The sequence below is a fragment of the Lepisma saccharinum genome, chromosome 17 (assembly GCF_977018435.1).
Source record: "Lepisma saccharinum chromosome 17, izLepSacc3.1, whole genome shotgun sequence".
NCBI classification, from domain to species: Eukaryota; Metazoa; Arthropoda; class Insecta; order Zygentoma; family Lepismatidae; genus Lepisma; species Lepisma saccharinum.
Window position 1 is genome coordinate 43846642 of NC_139245.1, and position 21417 is coordinate 43868058.

The 21417-nt window shown below is 38.0% G+C and overlaps 2 protein-coding genes across 4 annotated transcripts in view; one reads left to right on the plus strand and one right to left on the minus strand.

Annotated features, from left to right (window-relative positions):
- The window catches only part of Rab23 (RAS oncogene family member Rab23), a 353877-nt gene that overhangs the window by 309857 nt on the left and 22603 nt on the right, over window positions 1-21417 (minus strand). The window lies entirely within an intron of this gene.
- LOC146001704 (acid sphingomyelinase-like phosphodiesterase 3b) overlaps window positions 12597-21417 on the plus strand; it is a 47310-nt gene continuing 38489 nt past the window's right edge. Inside the window, exon 1 of the mRNA XM_083139365.1 lies at window positions 12597-12684. The gene's annotated coding sequence lies outside the window, so the exon portion shown is untranslated. The remainder of the gene's footprint in view (window positions 12685-21417) is intronic.

Here is a 21417-nt window from a genome sequence, read left to right on the forward strand (position 1 = left end):
ACCCGGAACCCCTTGATTACAAGGCGAAGATGTTTTCTATGATTGTCTGATTTGGTTTATTTTACTTTCCTCTTCTGTTATTTTTGGATAATCGTGATGATGAGTGATGATATGATGAAAGGGCATTAATAAAGAACACATGCTCAGGCCGGGATTCGAACCGGGGATCCCTAGCGCTGTAGCGCGCTGTGATAACCACTTTACCGCGGAAGCCAGCTTTTCTAGTTCAACAAATTTGTTCCGAATCATTCAATTTTGCTATGCAGCGAGGTTTCACCAATTAACTACTAATTGTGTGAAAAGAAGTTTTTACAAATTAAGTATTAACCGTTTGTGAGAGAGAGTGAACAATTAACATTATTTTTAGAATGTTTTCAAAATCAAAACAAAACATATTTCCCGATAATCCAAATCAAAATTTCGACACAGTCAGAGGAAATGATAGCAGACCAAAAGAGGCGCTAAATTGGAACCCACAAAATAAAAGGAGAAGATCAATGGCCAGAGAATATATAAAAGTTGTGGGGAAAAAAACAATATGAGAGGGAGGAATTTCCTCAGTGCCCTATGCTCCATCTAGAAGATACAGGAAAGAAAACAAATAATTTACAAGTGCATATAGAAACAATATGTGTGACTGCACAACGCGCTTTTATCAGAAGCGAAGTAATAAAATATTAATTCCGGCAAGTGAGCGGTCGATAATCTGGAGTTGCCTTTTCGCTTAAACGCACCGTTTCCAGCAGGGCTGCATTAGATGGTTAATAAATGAACAAATCAAATAGTGGATAAAATCATATAAAAGATTATATCGTGAAAGAAGATGTAATTAGTTTCGCTACGCCGCTACCGTGGAGGTTAAAAATCATGCAATGACCGTGAAAACGGAACGTTGGCGTCTGAAGCAATGTAAGGAATAGTTTCCGGTTGTATTGTTCAGTGGAGCGGGAAAACAATAATTTATCTCTTCCTCTTTAAGTGAATAACAAGCATTCCAATGCCTGCAATAGTAGATGGGGCTCTTCCAATACAATCCACCAAGCAAATGGGGTACACACAGAACCCACAATGCGTCATCTGACACAGTAATATTGAGTCCGTAACCTGCCAGTGATGCATCAGCTTCTTCTCCATACGGTGCGCTAAAAAAAAGTAACGTTTGAGATCAGACGCGATCATTTCAAAGAAACCAAAATTAGACGTTTTACTGGGCCAGGCCCGTAGACAGAATTCTATTTCGAGTGGAGAGGCTCATCCTTTATATTACAACTTATTATACAAAATATATCCTGCCAAGGAAGTATAAATTATTGCCACTACACACTATTTAAATTTAATTTTTTGTAGGATTTCTGGGAGGGTTCAGCCCCCGAGCCCGCCCCGCTGGCTGCGTCGATTCATGCACCAAAAGTGTAACAACCTTGATTTGATGCATTTCGAGTTCTGTGTATACAGTGTCTGCGAATTATTACAAATAATATTAAGTATTGATCTGCATCATTAAAAGAAGTGGCCTTTTGAAACGAACGTAAAAACCAATTTTTCAACATTCAATCGTTTACGGAGTCCCAGCAGAGCGATCTGTTAATCTCGTTGCTGCGGTGAGCATGACGTCAAAACTCTCGATCAGTTTCACTCAGGATCACGAACTCTGCGAGTCGTGTCTCTCAATGCGTGAACTATGTGGGAGTAATTCACGGTCGACCAGTGCTATCTGATCCTCCACTTGGCCATTCCCCTTCCCCTTCAACCTCTTCACTTGCTTTCAATTGTTCCAATGCAAACATTCCTTTCGACACTTCGCGAGATTCACTCCTTATATAATAGAACCTCTTAATATATTTTGTGAACGTATGTTCATACAGGCCAGGGACTTAACTAGACTCTAGACTGATATTTTAGGGAGATAATTTGGAGATATACAGGGCAATTCAAAATGAGTGGTGCTACTTTACACAGTTATTATGACGTTACTATGTATGATAGATAATCAGGCAAGACATCAATACGATATAAAGAAGAACACTGGAAGTTTTGCTCACATGACTCACATTATAAAGATTCAACATGGGAACAACGTGTAACGTGGATTCCAAACGATAATCAAGTACTTGCTATGTACGTGACAGCAAGCCGTTGTCAACAGTTTCGAAGGCACTAACAATTCGCAGTTGTAAGTTTGGCAAATCTTTCGAAAGGGTGAAACATGCGCATTACTACCGAAACTCATGCGGAAATGTCTTGCACCATTGTAATTGAATCAGTTCTCGATAGCTCCAACACACAATACGCCTTCTACTGGTCATTAGACAGACATTTTGCGACACTGGCGATCCTGGTGGAGCATCGGCTAAGCAGGATAAGCCCGCTAAACCTTTCAGAGTTCTTTATATTGATGCCTTGTCTGATTTTCTATCATAAATAGTAACGTCATAACAACTGTGTAAAATTGCACCATTGATTTTGAATTACTCTGTATAATTAAAAACAAAATTTAATAGAGCTTGTAAATTATATATTTTACATATAGTCGTACCAGTGACAAAACCATGAATGTTCAAATTGCATCTTCTTCACCTAGTGCAGTTTCTGAGACTTTATGTTGATAGATTCAAACTTGTATTAGCTAATAAATAGCCATACGTAGGCGTGGCAACATTTATCCAAAGGTAAAACCTGTTTTTACCTCAGGATCTTGAATATTAAAATGCTTTTATCTCAAAGTAATATTTAGCACATTTGTGGTTTCGGCATTGGTGCAACGATATGTAACAATAATAATGTATGAAACACACATATATAAAGTAGTGCCACGTTAAGTTCCGCATCGAAAATTAATTCAATTCACGTTTTAAAATTGGAGATAGCTATACACCGCATATTTTGGAAAAACGAGTTCAAATATTTCTCGTGAATTTTGATTTCTTGTTATATATGGGTAAATAACTTATGCTCTGGCATTCCTAAACCCGGTAAGTTTTGAAACCACAGTAGTATCTGCTAAGTTCTCGATTTTGAAAAAAACAACAAAAAAAAACGTTTGATTTCTTGTCTTTTCGCCCTTTTGCTTCCTTGTTTTTCCGATTAGTAAAGTCAAAATGCAATTCTATGAATAAATATTTGAATTTTTTAGAAATATATTAAGTAAAATTTCCTACAAGCCATGCAATATTTGGGAGAAATCAAACGATGTCCCTGATCCACGGAGTCCAAAAAAATCGTTGAAGGATGAAGCGACTTCCCCAGAAGCGAGGCTCTGGCGACTGGACCCACTGCCAGTGTAATCCGCTGTAAAGTTTGAGTTCTAAGTCCTATCCATACATGTCCTATCCCAAAATGTAATAACTATTGAAATGTTGTTGTTGAGTTTGTGTTTTAAGTCCACTTTATGCACAGTAAGGCTAATCGGGACTGGACCTACAGTTTAAAGTGGAATCCGAACCACTTGTGCCTCTACCGGGTATCGAACCCGGGACCCCTTGATTACGAGGCGACGACGTTACCACTGCGCCATCGGGGAGGCCATAATTATTGAAATGGGATTAGAAACTGTCACAGTTAGCAGTTCATAATTCAAGGCCCAGAAGCTACTTCTAGTAGTTGTAAATATTGTTCAAGAACCTTGTAGAATCTTTAATTCTGAAAGAAAAAACTTGCTACACAAAGGAACGGAAGGATTTATGTAGATTTTTTTCCTGCAATTTCATGCAAATCCAGTAAATCCAATCTCGCTACTCAACTGTGATACATAAGTTGATTTGCAAATGCAAATAATCTGGCCCCAAGAGAACACGATCTGCCATTTTCCCAGCCAGTACACGCGATTCTTCCCATGTCAATTGATGGGATGAAGAAATGGAAATGTGACAGGAAACAAAACAATAACGCTGCGTAAATATGTAACAGCGAACGCTAGCGTTACGTGCTCTCGACTTTAAACTGCAAGTTACCAGCGCATCTGATTATGCAAACTACCAGCTTCCAACCGGCAGGTTGATTCTCCTCCTAATCTGTGAAGTTTGCACAGGGTGATCCGTTTCGCAACGCGGATGAAAGTGGCAGTTTAAAATAATAATTTTCTCTGAATTGCGTTCATAAATGTAAAGGTATGAACTTCACAAGAATCTGAATACCAAAAGGTGTGGAGATGATTACACAAGTTTCTCACAGTTGAAAAGGGTAACAACAGAACGAAATGCAACATTCGTTGCGGATTTGTTTTTTATATCACATTGTAACACAACCAGCTTTCGAAGTTTAAATTATTAGGTGTGGGATGCTTTGATCGAATTTTCTGTTTAGGCGATACAATTGGTCCTTTTCAGTTCTGGAAAAACTTGATGTCACTAAAGGAGACGTCCGACATAATTTGCGGTGTTACCATATCGGTACAAGCGTATTTGCTCACAGCTGAGCCTGGGGTTTTATGTCATATAAAACTGTAAAATATGTATGTAATTATGTCATAAAAATGGAAAAATATGTCATGAAAAATTAAAAATATGTCAGAAAATGCAGAAATATTCCCAGTAAAACCAAAAATATGCAAACAGTACTTTCGAATTTCTCATTACACGGGATGTCAGTATCTTCCAGGGTAGATCGACTAGGGTGGGAGATAGGGTATTAAATGAAGTCAGAATCCCTTTAGAATGTAGGGGAAAATACTGAAAACATCGTGAGGTTCACTGCAATTATCCTGTTTCATTTACTATTATGTCCGATTTAAACTTTCGTGGAAACTAAAGTTTAATTGGCAGCTCGCTATGAAAAAAAGGTGGCCATTGTTCTTTACTTTTTGTGAAGAAAAGACAGCATCTTCTATTAATTTCTTCGTTCGTAATTTCCTTATCCTGCCATCGATAATCTGAACTGTCCGTTGCGCTAAAGGTACGAAGAATAAATTATAAAATAACCGATTATAGCAAGACAATTATGAAATTATTCAGAAATATGTCTCATTACGAGAAAATTGAAGAAATATGTTGTAAAAACGCGAAAATTGTAAAATATGTCAAAATATGTCTTATCAAGTTCGTCTATTTCGGCTGATTTTCATCAGCTATGTAAAAATGTCACCCTAGTATTCGATCCAATGCCGAATAAAAAATGCTGGTGTTTATGACAATGTATAGACTATTCTTGTTTTACAGTCCATCTACATGATACATAAATGGCATTAATGTTTGTCGGAAAGATCAGACAATGGTATATTTTCCTTTGGAGGAAAGATTGACGCTTGGAGGATCGCCGTTAGGGGTGTGCGACGCGTGCCACCGCACAGGGTCTCATGCTTTGAGGGGCCTCGCGCTTCTAAATCAGTAATTCATTAATTTCTTGTCCGTGCAAGCAACATTACATTCGAATAGAGGGAACAAAAGAGACAGAAAACATAATTCCTGTGAAACGAAAAATTTCACCATAACAAAGTTGAATATTTCGTAACGGACAACAGTGTCCATTCTTGTCAAGCCATCAGTCAGAATTCGCCGACAAGGAACAGGTATTTGTGAATCCAACTTTCCTCGATTTCCTGTCATATATTATTGCTCGATAGAGGTCAGGCACCATAAAATGGTTATTGTCTACTCTTCAAGCCAAGGGACAACACGTTTGAGGATGTGCCGCCCAGCACTTGGAATTTACAATCTGGCAAATTTGAGAAAAGATTAAAAGACGAGGCGGCATCAAAGTCCTGAAGGACCATCCGCTTGGACTCTTTTCAAGCCACACCGTGTTTACAACCACAGCAAGGTTTCTCTGCCGGTAATATGAAACTGTCTTCGAGTGTTTGGTACTTCAAGTAGTGCACAGCACGTAACGCTCTCGTTTCAGAAAGTATTGAGTATGGGTGCGGATTTGTAGGCACCATGGGCGTCCGAAAGGGAAGGGCAAGGAGGGGGGGCGTGGCCCCCTCTGGAAAATGAAAGTCAACCAAAAATATGTATTTCACACATATAATTTCATTTTAGCCACAATAATATGTGTTAATTATTGCCTGGACACCATAAATTCAAATTTAAGCAATGTTTTTTAGGGAACAATACTATTTTTGGGGAAAATTTGTCTTCGTTTGCCCCCCTGGAAAAAAATACCTTCCTTGCCCCTCCCTGGAAAAAATCCTGTGGACGTCCATGGTAGGCACTAAAAACGCCTAAAACAAGTACGCAAATGGGCACCAAATGATAAGAAGACGCACTTTTCTGTTCTTTGGGCTGATTGTGACGACGATGGTAGTTGAAATTAGAAAAAAATTACTTTAGATAAATAAAAAATAATAATTTAAACATACCTATTACTGTGAAGATAGCTCCCGCGTAGCATAGTGGTTAGCGGTCTAGTTAGCCTCTCAAGGCAGGCGGTGAGTAGGTCAACGGGCCTTGGGTCGGCATGTTCCCCCGCAGATGAATAGAAATAAAGATCTGGAGATATTTTATTTTTATTTCCTGACAAACCCTCCCAGAGAAGGGGCGTTTGCAGATTTTGCCAGATTCTACAACTATGCGTAAGCCCCAACAAGTTTCAAGTCAATGAAATCATTCTCTACCTTCCTTGTCATTCTTGTTTGAGACAGTAGTGCGTGCGGGTATTTAGAATCGCGAATGTTCGAAATGACATATCTTGGGAACGAGACAGATTTCGTAAATTTTAATCAGGATTCCAAAAGGCTATAAAAAAGAAAAGAAGGGGGGCGCGTTTTTAAAAAGCCAGAAGGGTGACTTCGAAAAAATGTTACTACCTCTAAATACAGTTTGCTTCAAATTCCGCCGCGATGGATAAACGGAAATAATGGCAAAATCCTGGGGTTTAGTGTTAGCGTTGTTGTTGGTGATTAGTTGCAGCCGTGAGTGCCAGTGGCAGTGTTGATCTTAAATTTAACTCTTCTATGATCCAGGTGGCAATATAGTAAAAAAATTGCGAGGAAGAGTGTATTTCATCTTCTGCACCAGATGATAGATTAGTTCTGCTTCTGCTTCTAGACTCAGGTGAGTGACAGTCGGTTTTAAATACGAGTAAGGTAGTGTCTGCTGCCACGTTCTTTTTCTGCTGTTACATAAACTTGCATTTTTTTGGCAAAATGACACTGCAATTAATATAAAATAAAAATACTGGTACACGCATTATGTTACACGCGTTAACTCATTTTGGGTTGTCAATTTGTGAAACTTAGGTCACTCGTCTGTCGTTGGTTAGCAGACGAATTCCGTGACAGGAGTAAAATTGACGCTTATTCTGGTTTATTCTTGCTCCTGACACGTGCTTGGCAGCAGACTCGGCTTTTAAATAATAAATTTGCAGTACATGACTGCAAACACAAAGGATATTTATTCTAGGGTTTATAGCGCAAAAACGAGGTCTCAATCAGCAAAAGTCATTAAGAAAAGTTCTTTACCGCGTGGGTATAACAATAGATAATGATTACATGATACTATTAACCATGCTTGATTTAGCGTAGAATTTTACGAAAAACAAATGATGTCGATATTTTCAATTTTCATAATACAGGGGCCTCGCGGATACAATTCGCACAGGGCCTCGCGTTCCCTAACGACGGCCCTGCTGGACGTCCAACAGTGCATGGTGAGCGTTACCAGACATGCTTCAATTACTTGCTTTGTCATTCTCGTATGTGGCACCCGCTCACTTCTGTCCAGCTCTCTAATTTCATGGCCTAATGGCTTAATTAAAAGCTCAGAGCAAGATTACAAATGTATTTTTCATCTCTTCTGAACCCATAGAAGAATACATATCTCTCATAATCGATCAAAATACATAATTTGAAACACTGCCTCAAGTGGCAAGGAACAGTATTTTTTCTTTAATCGATACTAGGGAAATTACAATGACAAGTTTACGAACTGAAAAATATGACAAATATTAACTTCAAGCGATAAAGACAATTTTCACAGATTGATTAGCAGTCTTCAGTGTTATATATCAGAAATATCAATATTATCTAAATTTAAGAGATAAAAGTTTGATTGATTCAAATCCTAGCTTCGTGCGATACAGATGTTCTCTCTCAGAGACAATACATTTTCCTTTATTTTCCAGCAACTAATTTGCTATTACAGATAATTAGAAATACCTTTTTTACTCAAATACCATGTTCAAACTATTATCGATCATTAGCGCCATCAAGCGAGCTAGCGTATAAAGTATTTTGTTTACAGTACTTGATATAAAAAGGTCATGTCCTCAAATTGTGAGGCACTATTATATCATTCGGGATTGCTCTAGCCGTACTGCTTTAATATTATTATTATTAAACTATTAATAATACACAAGTGCTTCATGCTAGATAGTTTTGAGTGAACACTACAACATATTCACAGAATGCATGTTTACCTCTCTCGAAAATGCATTTTTTTAAATTTATATTTTCTTCATTGTAAAATCAACGCAGCATCATCGTTCCTACGTTGCTACTACCTTCACCTTGAATATTTCAGACGAAAAACTACAATTAAATCAAGAAAAAATACTCTGTAGATCTCTGTGTAAATATAAAAAAATAATATAAATTCTCATATAAATGAACTAAATAAAACAAATGTATTTGTAATCAGGTCAAAGATATGGAATGACGAATATCTGTTGCCGATACTTTCTATGGTGCCGCACAATAACGACGAAGAATTGTGGAAGTAGCATTGTTTTTCTTGTCTTTTTTTGTTACGGAATGAAGAAGTAATTAAGGTAGATGTACATAACATGTTGTTTAAATGGTATTTCAGATATACTTTTATTGTGTGCAGTGTGGTATTTGGAAAATGTTCAATGAAGTGGTGGGTGGATTGTAACTTTACTTGAAGTATCGGGATATTACAAAAATTGAATATATAGTCCTCCCCCGTACAAAATATTAACAACCAGAGGGGGGAAGATTCTCCCTCATCCTCCCTTCAAATAAATTAATAAATACTACCCGGAAAACGCAAGATAAAATCCAGTTGATGTCTTCTTGATGTGCTACGACAATCAGCTTTAAGCCTACAACAGTATATCAAGCACCATCGGGCCAGGTGCAATCTTACAAATTACAAAAAGCTGCATTTAGATGTACCTCATATAGCTGCCAAGAAATCCCGAGAAATGTGGATATTATATAGAATGCTATATTGAAGTTGAAGTTATTTCTTCCGTTTGCGGAAATTAATTGACTCGAGGTTTATTGAAGCAACTTCGCTATGTCCGGCAATTAATTTGTACAAGAACGTCATTAACTAAAATATATTACTCGAGATTGTTGACATAAAAAGTTCGAAGTTATCCGGTTGAAATCTGTTAGTAGCGCAACTAATAGAAGAATCAGAACAGAAAAAATGTCTGCCACAACCACCAACAACACGTTGATATTTCAATGTACAGCCTTATGGGGCTTTAAAAAATAGCTGCCCGTTCGTATGATGCATCAAAATTCGTCTGGAGCACTTTTTGCCTTAAGTGATGTTGATATGAATAATCAAAGAGGATGAACCTCAACACCTTCGAGCATATTAATCAAGCTACGCGACCTCTGAGCACCGTATGCGGTTTGACTGCTTTTTTCTTCCTTGACTGACAAACTGAACATATGTTGCCCATCACTCCATTATGACGACGGATCCAACCATCTTGCTATAATGCCGGCGACATACTTCCTTTCCTTGCGCTGTAACGGAGCTCCAATTTAGAAGTCCTCAATTTGCTATGAAGTTTCTTTTCTTCTTTTTTCCTCTCCTGCAGCGGAATACAGGGGAACAGCCTGTGTGTAATTAAAGGTGCTTTCTAGCAATTAACTTGGAATGCCTTTAAAGCGATTGAATTTCGTACTTTAAGAGCCCATACTTAATTCGATTTATGTTGGCACCAGCACCACAGGCTAGCAGACAATAAGCGAGAAGTTGGCTATTGAGCCTTGCACTTTCCAAACCAACAAGAGAAGTGTTGTCTGCCTTGTTCTGTTTGAAATCAACAGTTCAACCAACACAGACACCTTCAAATTTCGTATTTGCTTGTAGAAAATATACTCTACAAAAACACAGATGTGATACTCGGCAAAATCATGACATTAACAATGAGAACACTACCTTCTACACATGCATCTCGGGCTTCGAGCAGGAAGATTTTCTAATATTTTCCCTTCTAAAACAAACTTGGAATATATCAGTTAATATAAATAGATTGGTTGGTTGATTTGGTGTTTTAAGTCCACTTTATGCACAGTAAGGCTAATTGGGACTGGACATACAGTTTAAAGTGGGATCCGAACCACTATGTGCCTCCACCGTTAATATAAATAGGAAGTGAAAATAATTCACTCTGAGTCTTCTTCAGATGGAACATTCACATCGTGTCTTACTTTTTTTGGTCTTTGTCAGTCAGTTCAGGTGAATGATGGAATTGAACCTTTGATGAAGGTCGGTAGCTAATCTAATAATACAAAAGCAATCAAATCAACCAAGCAAGGCGTGTTTCTATATCAGAATAACAAACAGAAAAGCTGCCATGTGGATACAATTGTATAATTGAAGACTGAAATTGGTAAACGCTGTAAGTGCCACAAGAATTCAAACACCGTTTTCCACGTTCAACTGTCAAATGTGCCATGCTTGATAATGTGGTAAACGTGAAAAGTTGCTGGTAGCCCTCTAAGTAGTTCAAAGGGCGTGTAAAAAGGCACTAGTGTGAATGTTCGTACGGGATGATGTGCTGAACGATGAGATTTCCCAACACTTTCGCTTTTGGCACTTACAACGTTTACCACTCTTAGTCCTCAATTCGTTTTGTCAAGAATACCAGGATGTTCTACAGATGCGTTCACGACCTGCTTTTCCATTAGATTTTTCTCAACATTCTCTGGATAATATTAATTTCCCTCGTTATTCGCACATATCGGAATATTTTACTCAATAGCAAAGTTTCTATTTCATATACACAGATGGATCTAAAAGTGAGTCAGGAGTTGGATGTGCAGTGTACGATCCACAACATAAAACAGACCTATTATTTCGTCTTCCACAAGACTTCAATATTTACAGCAGAATCTTACGCAATTTACCAAAAATTAAATTTCCGAAAGTTCTTAATACTAACTGACTCGCAAGGTGTATTACAGGCGCTTAAATCTTCTTACAAGAGTCTTTACAAATTATCCCCTTATATTAATAATTGTATACAATTAGTCCAAACAATACAAAAATTTGGAAAAACCATTGAGTTTACTTGGGCCAAAAAGGTAAAAGTAAAGGTAAAGTGTTCCCCTGTGCATAGCACCACGCCATGAAGGCGTATAGGGGGTGTGGGGGTAACGCCCCACACTTTCTTGATCCGGTCGTGAGTGGGGGTGATGTGATCAGCATCACGCCCCTGACCGCCTTTACCCCCCAGGGTTTCCCCCATGTACCCATGTTATTCGACGCTGTGTGGGCGCCGGGGCCGCTTCCACCGTTAGAAAAGTTCCCGGATTTGAACCGGCCGGGGATCGAACCCGGGACCTTTAGCATGGTAGTCAGACGCGTTACCGACTGAGCCACCGCTTGGGCCAAAGCACATAGTAATAATACATATTACAGGCAATTGTCATGTAGATGAATGTGCAAAGAAAGCAGTGTCTCTTCCAAATATTACGAACTTAACATTATACTATACGGATCTTCTCCCAAGAGTAAAGAAGAAAATTTTGAATGAATGGTTTGATTGGTGTCGAAATGAACTTACAACAGCTGGAGAATCATACAGACCATTTGCTGAATTCAAAATACGCAAACCATGGTTTCATCATGTAAGTGCTACATGAAATGTAATTGTATTAATTAATAGACTGAGAACGGGCCATTTGTGTACTAGGCAACATTTATTCAGAATTGGAATAACGAACAATAAGAAATGTGAATGTGGCTGGGAAAGTGCTGATACCCAACATATAATACTGGAATGCTCAAAACAAAATAGAGAGAGAAATATCTTGTATAAAACTTTATATAATCTAAAGGTTCAGTTTCCAACAAGTTTGTTAAGTTTGGTTGTTAATCCAGATGTGCGGATTGGTTATAGTTTGTTATCGTTTTTAAGGAAGTGTAACATACAATTGTAAAAGGCAAAGTCTATTCTTTTTAAATCTAATATAAGTAAAATAGGGGGGAAAGACTGATAATTTTAATGTAAAACAATTATGTACATTTTATATGAGTATTGTAATGGACAAAAACGGCATTAAAGCTGTTAGGTTCAAAATAAAGGAATGAATGAATTCTATATTAGAACGAAAAACTGTGAAGTGACCTCAGTTTGGATTACAATGGACTAATTGCATGGAAAGATTTAGCACGATGCCTGGCAATATTTCATTAGGATTGTAGTGTGGAAGAATAAATACTCGCATAATACTTATCATTCCCATAATTACTTTCCACATATTCTATGAAGGTATAAAATCAGGTATATTGCTGCATGGTTTGCGTTGTCAGTTTATAAGGACCGAAGTTTCAAAGCGCTTGCTTCTTTCCTAAGCCACAGCAGGCAATGTTGACGTGCCCAATGAGGGTTTTATGAAAGAACTATTCACCTCTTTAGAATATTGGAAACAGACAACACGTTCCCGTAGCGGAATACTTACGATTACATTTCGAGATGATGAGAGGTTTACTCTATGCATTTATCATGGATTTGTGCTCAAGTTGAGTGTTTCACACACGTTAGGTAAGTGGACATCAATTACATCACACATGTAATTGTGTGTCATTCATTCTAATTTGCGTTAATTATTATAAGGCACTGATCATTACAAGCGACCCTGGTAGCAGGAACGATATAACTTCAAATTGAAGCAGCTATTTTTAAATGACAGCACTGTTCTGTGGTAGGGCGTAAAGTACCTTACTTGCCTTTCCTCTTTTTAAAAAATCCCCTACTCGCTCCATCCCTGGAACCTATCCAAACACCGCAACTCTTCACCCATTGGTATGTAGAGCGGCAACATACAGTGGCGGCGATTAGGGGGGGGGGCAGTTGCCTCCATCCCCCTTTTGCCACTTCTGCCCCCGCACTATGCTAAACCTTATCTACCAAGGGAAAGTAAACTGTCCTTGCCCCTTCAGTTTTTTGCATCTTGTCCAGTTTTGGAACCCAATGGCCGCCACTGTCAACATACAAAACCACACATGAGTGATTCTTCTAATAAACTCCCTCACCGGGCAACACTGAAGGTACAGCAATTTAGGAAACACAAACAAGTTATACAAGCTTGGAGAAAAAGATCTCACGAAAACCTGGCCTCCTGGTAGACTTAATTTCAACCGGTGAGTTTTAACGGTTATTGATTGCCTCAATAAAATGCCGGACAGGTTGTCGTCTTTGGCGTGTGCTGTGAAAATTATTCAAGAGTCCAAATAGCTTGATGGCCCGACCGTTCCAAATAACAAATACCTTGAGGACAACCAAAGCCATGGTGGATGGGTCCACGGTTCCCAACTCTACTTCCCATCCATGATCCTATGTGATTCCCAAGATTGACGACAAGCAGTAGCGACAGATTTCGTAGGTTGATTCTCTTCTTCGGTAGGAGGGTTATTTTATATTACATTCCCACATCTTTCTTTTGTTTTAGGAAAGCTAGGCCAAAAGGTGTTATAATTGGAGAGTGTACCATGGCATCCATGAGTATTACCATGCAAATTGTCCATCACCATGTTCGTGCACTTTATTTGACCCAATAAGGGGTTCAAGAATTAAAAGAAAACTCAAAACAAGCTGTTGGCAACTTCTGGACCAGCATACATAAAAATCCATCACTTAAACACGTAGGATGTGAGAGAAAACTTAATGAATATAGTCATTGACAATTTGCACGGTAATACTCATGGATCACACTGTACCAGGACTGAAGTCAGGGGTAAAAGGCGGTACATGTTGCGAAATCCTGGAGTGGGGGACAGGGGGGATCTTGGACTCAACCCCCCTAAAAAAAACAATTTCGGGGAAGAGCTTTTCTTAAAACAACAAATGATAAGGAATTAGTTTTGACTTCAAACATACTTTACTAAGGATAATATCGAAAACACACATACACAGTAGTGTGGGTGGTTGTGAGTGTGAATGCTTTCTGTCTCCCCAAGAGACCATTAACAGACTTACAACAATACCAATATACGTGCAATAAAAGCAAAACAAGAATGCAAGACAATGTAACTATAGTTGTAGTTGATTGATTGATTTAGTTTATTTTACTTCGCGTTTTGTGCCTCTTGGCTAATTTGCGAAGATGGGGATGAGTGATGAAATTATGAAATTGATGAATGGACATTCACAAACAACCATACCCGACCGGGATTCGAACCCGGGACCCTTGGCGTCGCAGCGCGATGTGCTAACCACTTTTTTTTTTTTTTTTTTTTTTTTTTTTTTTAAGGAAAGCCCCCTAAGCGGAAACTTCCCCCATCACATTCACTCACATCATTTCATTCACATTTCTATTTCAGGACTTTTTCAGGACAGACAATCACAAATACCCATGCCTTACCCGGGACTCGAACCCGGAACCCCTGGCGTTGTAGCGCGCTCTGCTAACCACTTCGCCACGGAGGTCGACACCACTCGGCCACAGGGTCGGGCAATGTAACTATGGGATCTAACTGATTTGTGTTAATGGAAAGCAAATACTAAACTAAAATTTGAACAAAATAAGACTATTTCAACAATTTCGTAATTTATTAACATTTTTAACCATTAGAAAAGAATTAGTTTGCTACTTTACTATAGGTATAATATCTGAAATAACAAATTAATTCCTTTCATGTATTTAATAATAATTAAATTAAATGTAATTCTTTCATATTTAAATATAAAACATTATTGACATACGACACCATACTTTATTTTAAAAATGCCAACTCTATTGCAACATGAGCCGGCCCCCGTGGTGGAGTGGTTAGCACATCGCGCTACGACGCCAGAGGTCCTGGGTTCGAATCCTGGCCTGGGCATGGATGTTTGTGAATGTCCATTCATGAATTTCATGATATCATCACTCATCCCCATCTTCGCAAATTAGCTAAAAGTGGCACAAAAAGCGAAGTAAAATAAATCAAATCAAATCAAATCTATTGCATTATGCTTCTTTTCTGCTAATTATGGGCATATCAGTATTCTACTCTGAATGGCATTTTTTGTTGAAGTTAATTGACTTCACCCATGTATCAAATGGAAACATAATAAAAAAATAATCAAAATCATGGTTTTCACTTAAAGTTTCACGAAACTTATCGTATACCCTATGAAAATATTGGGACTACAGCACTGGATGGTACGTGCAGAGACCAAAACGGACTTGTAAAAATCGATACAAAAACGAGACTTAGTATCAGAGTTTATTGGTCTTGTTCCAAACTTTGGTACGATATTTGAAAATAATAATAATAAGTAATCAATTTCGATATTTGAAAATAATCATAATAAGTAATCAATTTCGATATTTGAAAATAATAATAATAAGTAATCAATTTCGCTGGAGTGCAAGGACAGAAAAATAGAAGTGCAGGGGAAAATCAATATAGGGTAATTTGAGAAGGTATTCGGACTGTATTTGATGAGTTTCATGTATTATAACGCTTCGTACGAAAACACAGCACTGTGTCCACAGACAAATTAATACTAGAAAACATTAAAAGCTTATATATACCCATTAAAATCATATACAATAATTCAACTTTTTACCACTAAACTGAGGCTTATCTAGAATTTTCCAAATGCATAAGTTTATGTTTAGGGGGTATAAGGGTAAATTTAGAGTCAAAATTATTATCTTTATAAAACATTGCCACTAAACAGATCAAAACTACAAACCCGAATAAACAAAAAGCTATCAATAAACAAAAACTGTGTACAGAAAGGTTATTATATTACACTAACCACTACACTGTTAAGGTTGATAAACCTTTTCTCAAATTTATAACAGGAAATATTCTCATCAACAGTTTACTAAAATGAATGCCCAATAGCATTTATTGGATGACGAAGTAATAAATCAAACTGTATGACGAAAATACAACATATTAATTACATTTAATTAAACCAAAATTAGATGCATTTCGTTAAGCTCTATTTTGAGATCCACAGGCTCTCATTGGACAAATTGAATATAGCAATTCTTAAAATACGAGCATAGAAAGAAAAAGTGACATATAATGTGGAACAGTGGTGGAACTTAGGTGTGCCCGTGGGGCTCAAGCCCACCCAATAATTTGTTGTTGATATTATGATTACGCATTTGTCATCATGATTCGTGGTGGATTGCTTATTGAAATCAGTAAATAACAGACTCAAAAAACAGTCAGGATAGATAAGTAAGCATCTCTGTGTGCATCATGATACACAGAAGGAAGGATTTATAAGATTTTTGTCAACTTTTAACTAAAGTGTTTGAGCCCACTCAATGGTTTACAAAAGTTGGCGCCCCTGATGTGGAAATCTCTGATTGATGAAGTAACAGCAGTGAAAAGACAAATACATAGTTCACTTACACGAGTTGGATCTGATCGATAATGCTAAAGTTCGATTTTCTTGTGGACATTAAAAAGCTGCGAAACATAAAATTTCTGTTTGAATAGCCAACGAGCACGGTGAAGTGTTTTACGAATGGTTTCCGCTGATAAAAATCGCATTTTTATGTCGCCGATACAAGTTGCGCTTTGTTATGTGCGCAAGGCCAATAGTTGCCATTTGACCTGTATGTTATATTTCAGCAAGTAGTAATCTCAATGTATTTGTGTTCATGCGTAATTTTGAATGTAGTTATATGTTTTTTCAATCATATGTTACTGATGTATTATGCACGTATGCTCGTTTTCAGCAGTATAAAATAAAAATAATAAATCCTGAATTCAAACCTCAACTTGTGTCTTCCCCTTAAATCTTAGGCTTAATTTGGCTGTACTATATCCATTAAAAACAATAAATTTAATATTTAAAGTAATAGCCTCATGTGCTTCTTCTTCTGAAAAAAACAGCCCTCAATGAAGTTCCGCCGACCTCCGTGGGGGAGTGGTTAGCACAGCGTACTATAACGCCAGGGGTACGGGTTCGAGCCCCGGGCATGGGTGTCCCTTCACAAATTTCACCCAACCTCATAATCGCAATTAGTCAAAAGTGGCAGAAAAGCGACGCTAAATAAAATCAAACAAAATGAAGTTCTTTCCTGGAGAAGCAGCATGTGTGATATGGTTAAATCCACGTGAAGAACTCTTGTCAGGAACAGGATTCAATCAACTTTCCCATAGGGAACCCCATGCAGAGAAGCACATGGGGAAGTCGTTAAGTATAATATCGCCATAACTTGCATGTAATTACTGAAAATAGATACCATGCCCGTTCAATTATTGTGATTCAACACAAACATAACTTTCTCTGAAGATCAAGGACAAAGAAAAAATTGCAGGAAAAATCAATACAGGGAAATTTGAGAAGGTATTCTGAAACTGCTTTTGATGAGTTTTGTGAGGATCGACTAGCTTCCTAACCAGACAAACGAGATGTGTGTGTTTTTTTTAACATGATGTAACAATACTTCGGAACACAAGGAAACCATTTTTATCGCATAACACTCCATGCAGGTGCATTCTACTTTCGCCTCGACTGGCGAGTCAGCATGTTGTGGAAGAGATGCATTAAATAGCAGTAGCAAGGACTGTGTGCAGCTGCAATGCAAACAGAGGGCTCAAACAAAACAGAAACAGGATCCGCGACTCATTCGATATGCTAAACCAAGAAGTGGCTCGTCCTGTATCACCAAGGCAAGATAAGTCTGGGTAGAAATGCAGTCCGAAAGAATGGTGCTACACACACACGACTTCTCTGTTCTCTCTAGTAAAATTTCCCGTCACTACAGCAAATATTTCACCATTTAACCCAAAACCTAGATCTCGGTAACCAATAGCTGAGAAAACAGCTATGTGGTTTATTTTCACGAGGGTGTAACAAATATCAGTGGCCTCCCCGATGGTGTAGTGGCAAGGGCGGATTAAAGGGGGGGCGCCTTGAGGGGGCGTCGTGGGCGACTTTCACCAAGGACCTACTTTATTATTTCACATATTGATAAATAATTTACACAGTTGAAATGAAATATATCACACATAGTGTCAATTGAGAAATATACAAGACTGGAAAAAAGGGGGACGGAGGGGGCGGCACACCCTTAAGGATCTTATTTTATTTCTTCAATAAGGCAAATATTGTGGTATTTTACGAAGAACTACCATTATGGGGAGCAGGAAGCTTAACGGCGAGTGCAACGAGTGACTAAAATAGGGGCGACGAGAGACGGGGGCGAACAAATATAAGAATGACGAAAGATAGGGACGATGAATGATAAAGGGGCAAAGAGAGACAGGGGGTTAACAAAGATAAGAATTAAGAAGGATGGGTGCGATGAAAGATTACAGCCGACGAAAGATTAGAGGGGGCGAATAAAGGTAAGGATGACGAAGGAAGGGGGAGGGGCGACGAAAGATAAGCACAAAATGAACTTAAGAAGGTGAAGGTATTAGGGTGGATCAAACTCGTGAGTTGACCACCCCTTGACAGAGGATTTGAAAATATTCCCGCCACCTCTGCCTCCTCACTCATATTTTCATGCACAGTCACTGTGGAAAGACCATAGCCAGGGAGAGAGAACAGCTGCACTAGTAGGGTGACAAGGAAAAAATTTAGGCGAACTATCAATCTTAGTAGCTTACTGCAAGGGCGAATTAAACACTTGAGGGGCGATCATTCTTCTCCTGCGCCTCTCACAAGAGGTTTCTTTTTAAAATGTATTGATAAATTCACAAAGTTGGAACGAAATGTATCAAACATTGTGGCATTTTATGAAATACCAAAGAGCTAAGAATTAGCAACCATGGAAGGTGTCACAGCAGCGCTCTTCTTGCCTGTTTGGGGCAAGACATAGGTTAAACTGCTCCGCTGTTCCCGACGGTCACATCTATTGGAATCAAACATCAACGCATTTTGATTTTTGAGAAATCTATTACAGTCTTTATTTTATCGAAGTTAAACAACTTAGAATGATTGGTGTGCCACATAGTGACGTAACCACAGGGAAGGCAGAGGGCATTGCCCCCCCCCCCGCAACCTTGGACGGAAATCGATTCTAGGGGGGGGTTAGGCGTAGAGCTGACAACTCTGCACTGTAAAAAGACATGTCAAGAAACAGAAATATAAGGCCATGGATGTTCCCAAGGTAAAATATTCCGGAGGTAAAATAGTCCCCCGTTCGGATCTCCGGGTGGGGACTACTTTGGGAGGTCCCTGGACTAAGGATAAGATCTTCATTAGGAATAAAAAAAAAAAAGGTAAAGTGTTCCCCTGTGCATAGCACCACACCATGAAGGCGTATAGGGGGTGTGGGGGTAACGCCCCACACTTTCTTGATCCGGTCGTGAGTGGGGGTGATGTGATCAGCATCACGCCCCTGACCGCCTTTACCCCCCCAGGGTTTCCCCCAGGTACCCATGTTATTCGACGCTGGGTAGGCGCCGGGGCCGCTTCCACCGTTAGAAAAGTTCCCGGATTTGAACCGGCCGGGGATCGAACCCGGGACCTTGAGCATGGTAGTCAGACGCGTTACCGACTGAGCCACCGCGGTAACTCATTAGGAATAAGGATATTAAATTAGGCACCTGGAATGTTCTGAGCCTTTACCGGCCTGGGGCATTTCAGTGTACAGTTAATGAGATAGTGAAGTATAAATTAGATGTAGTAGCTGTCCAGAAAGTTAGGTGGCCAGGAGAAGGGAATTGTAAAACTAAAAATTATACTTTTTTCTATGGTGGTACTGAAAATCATAATTTTGGAACAGGCTTTTTCATAAATAATAGAATTATCTCGGCTCTTAAAACAGTAGAATTTATTAATGATAGGATATCATATGCAGTTTTACAGGGTAGGTGGTGTAAAATTATTTTAATAAACATACATGCACCAACGGAAGATAAAGATGATAATAATAAAGATGATTTTTATACAGAGTTAGAACAGGTCTTTGATAAATTTTCTCAGTATGATATGAAAATTCTGTTAGGTGACTGTAATGCACAGATTGGCAAAGAAGAGACATTTAAACCCACAATTGGTAAAGAAAGTCTTCATGAATTAAGTAATGATAATGGTATAAGATTGATTACTTTTGCAACCTCAAAGAATTTAATTGTGAAAAGTACCACTTTTAAACATAAAGATATCCATAAATATACCTGGTCTTCTCCAGATGGTAAAACTCATAATCAGATAGATCATATTCTCATTGATAAGAGAAGGCATACTAGTATAATTGACGTTCGTACACATAGAGGTGCTGACTGTGCCAGTGACCATTATTTAGTAATTGCTAAATTAAGAGAAAGACTCTCAGTGATAAATCATAAGCAACAAAATCTAAAAGTTATAAAATTTGATACAGGAAAGTTTGTTGATGAAAGAATTAAGAAAGATTACCAAATTAAACTGTCAAATAGATTTGATGTTTTGCAGGATTTAAATGATGATGAAAATATAAATGAAACAGACGTAAATAAGAATTGGGAGCACATACGTAATGCAATAGAATCAGCAGCTAAAGAAAGTATAGGATACCATAAACCAAGAAAAAGTAAGCCGTGGTTTGATAATGAATGTCATAATCTAATAGAAATAAGAAATCAGGCTAGACTTAGATGGTTAAATAACTCGGATGATACAAATCTAAGCAATTATAATAGAATAAAGCGAGAAGTTAACCGCACGTTTAGAAGTAAAAAAAGAGATTACTTGAAAAGCAAAATTGACGAAATTGAAACAAACAGCAAAAATAAAAATATCAGAGATTTATATAAAGGTGTAAATGAATTTAGAAAGGGGTGGCAACCTAAAGTAAACTTGATAAAAGATAAAGACGGTGATTTTCTAGCTGACCCATGCGATATTCTAAATAGATGGAAGAACTACTTTAATGACCTTTTAAATGTCCATGTAGGAGATAAATCAGAAGTAAATGAAGTCCACACAGCAGAACCTTTAGTTCCAGAACCTAACTTGACGGAAGTTCAAGATGCTATTAAAAGGCTAAAGAATAACAAAGCACCTGGCATTGATTTAATACCAGCTGAGTTAATTAAATATGGTGGAAATTCATTAATATGTCAAATTCATAAATTAATTTGTTTAATATGGAATAAAGAAGAAATCCCTCAACAGTGGAAAGAATCCATAATTGTTCCTGTGTTTAAAAAAGGTGATAAAATGAACTGCAATAATTACCGTGGAATTTCTCTACTCTCAACAACATACAAAATATTGTCTAACATTATTTTGACAAGACTAACCCCATATGCTAATGAAATTATAGGTGATTATCAATGTGGATTTAAACGTAACAGATCAACTACAGATCAAATTTTTCACATC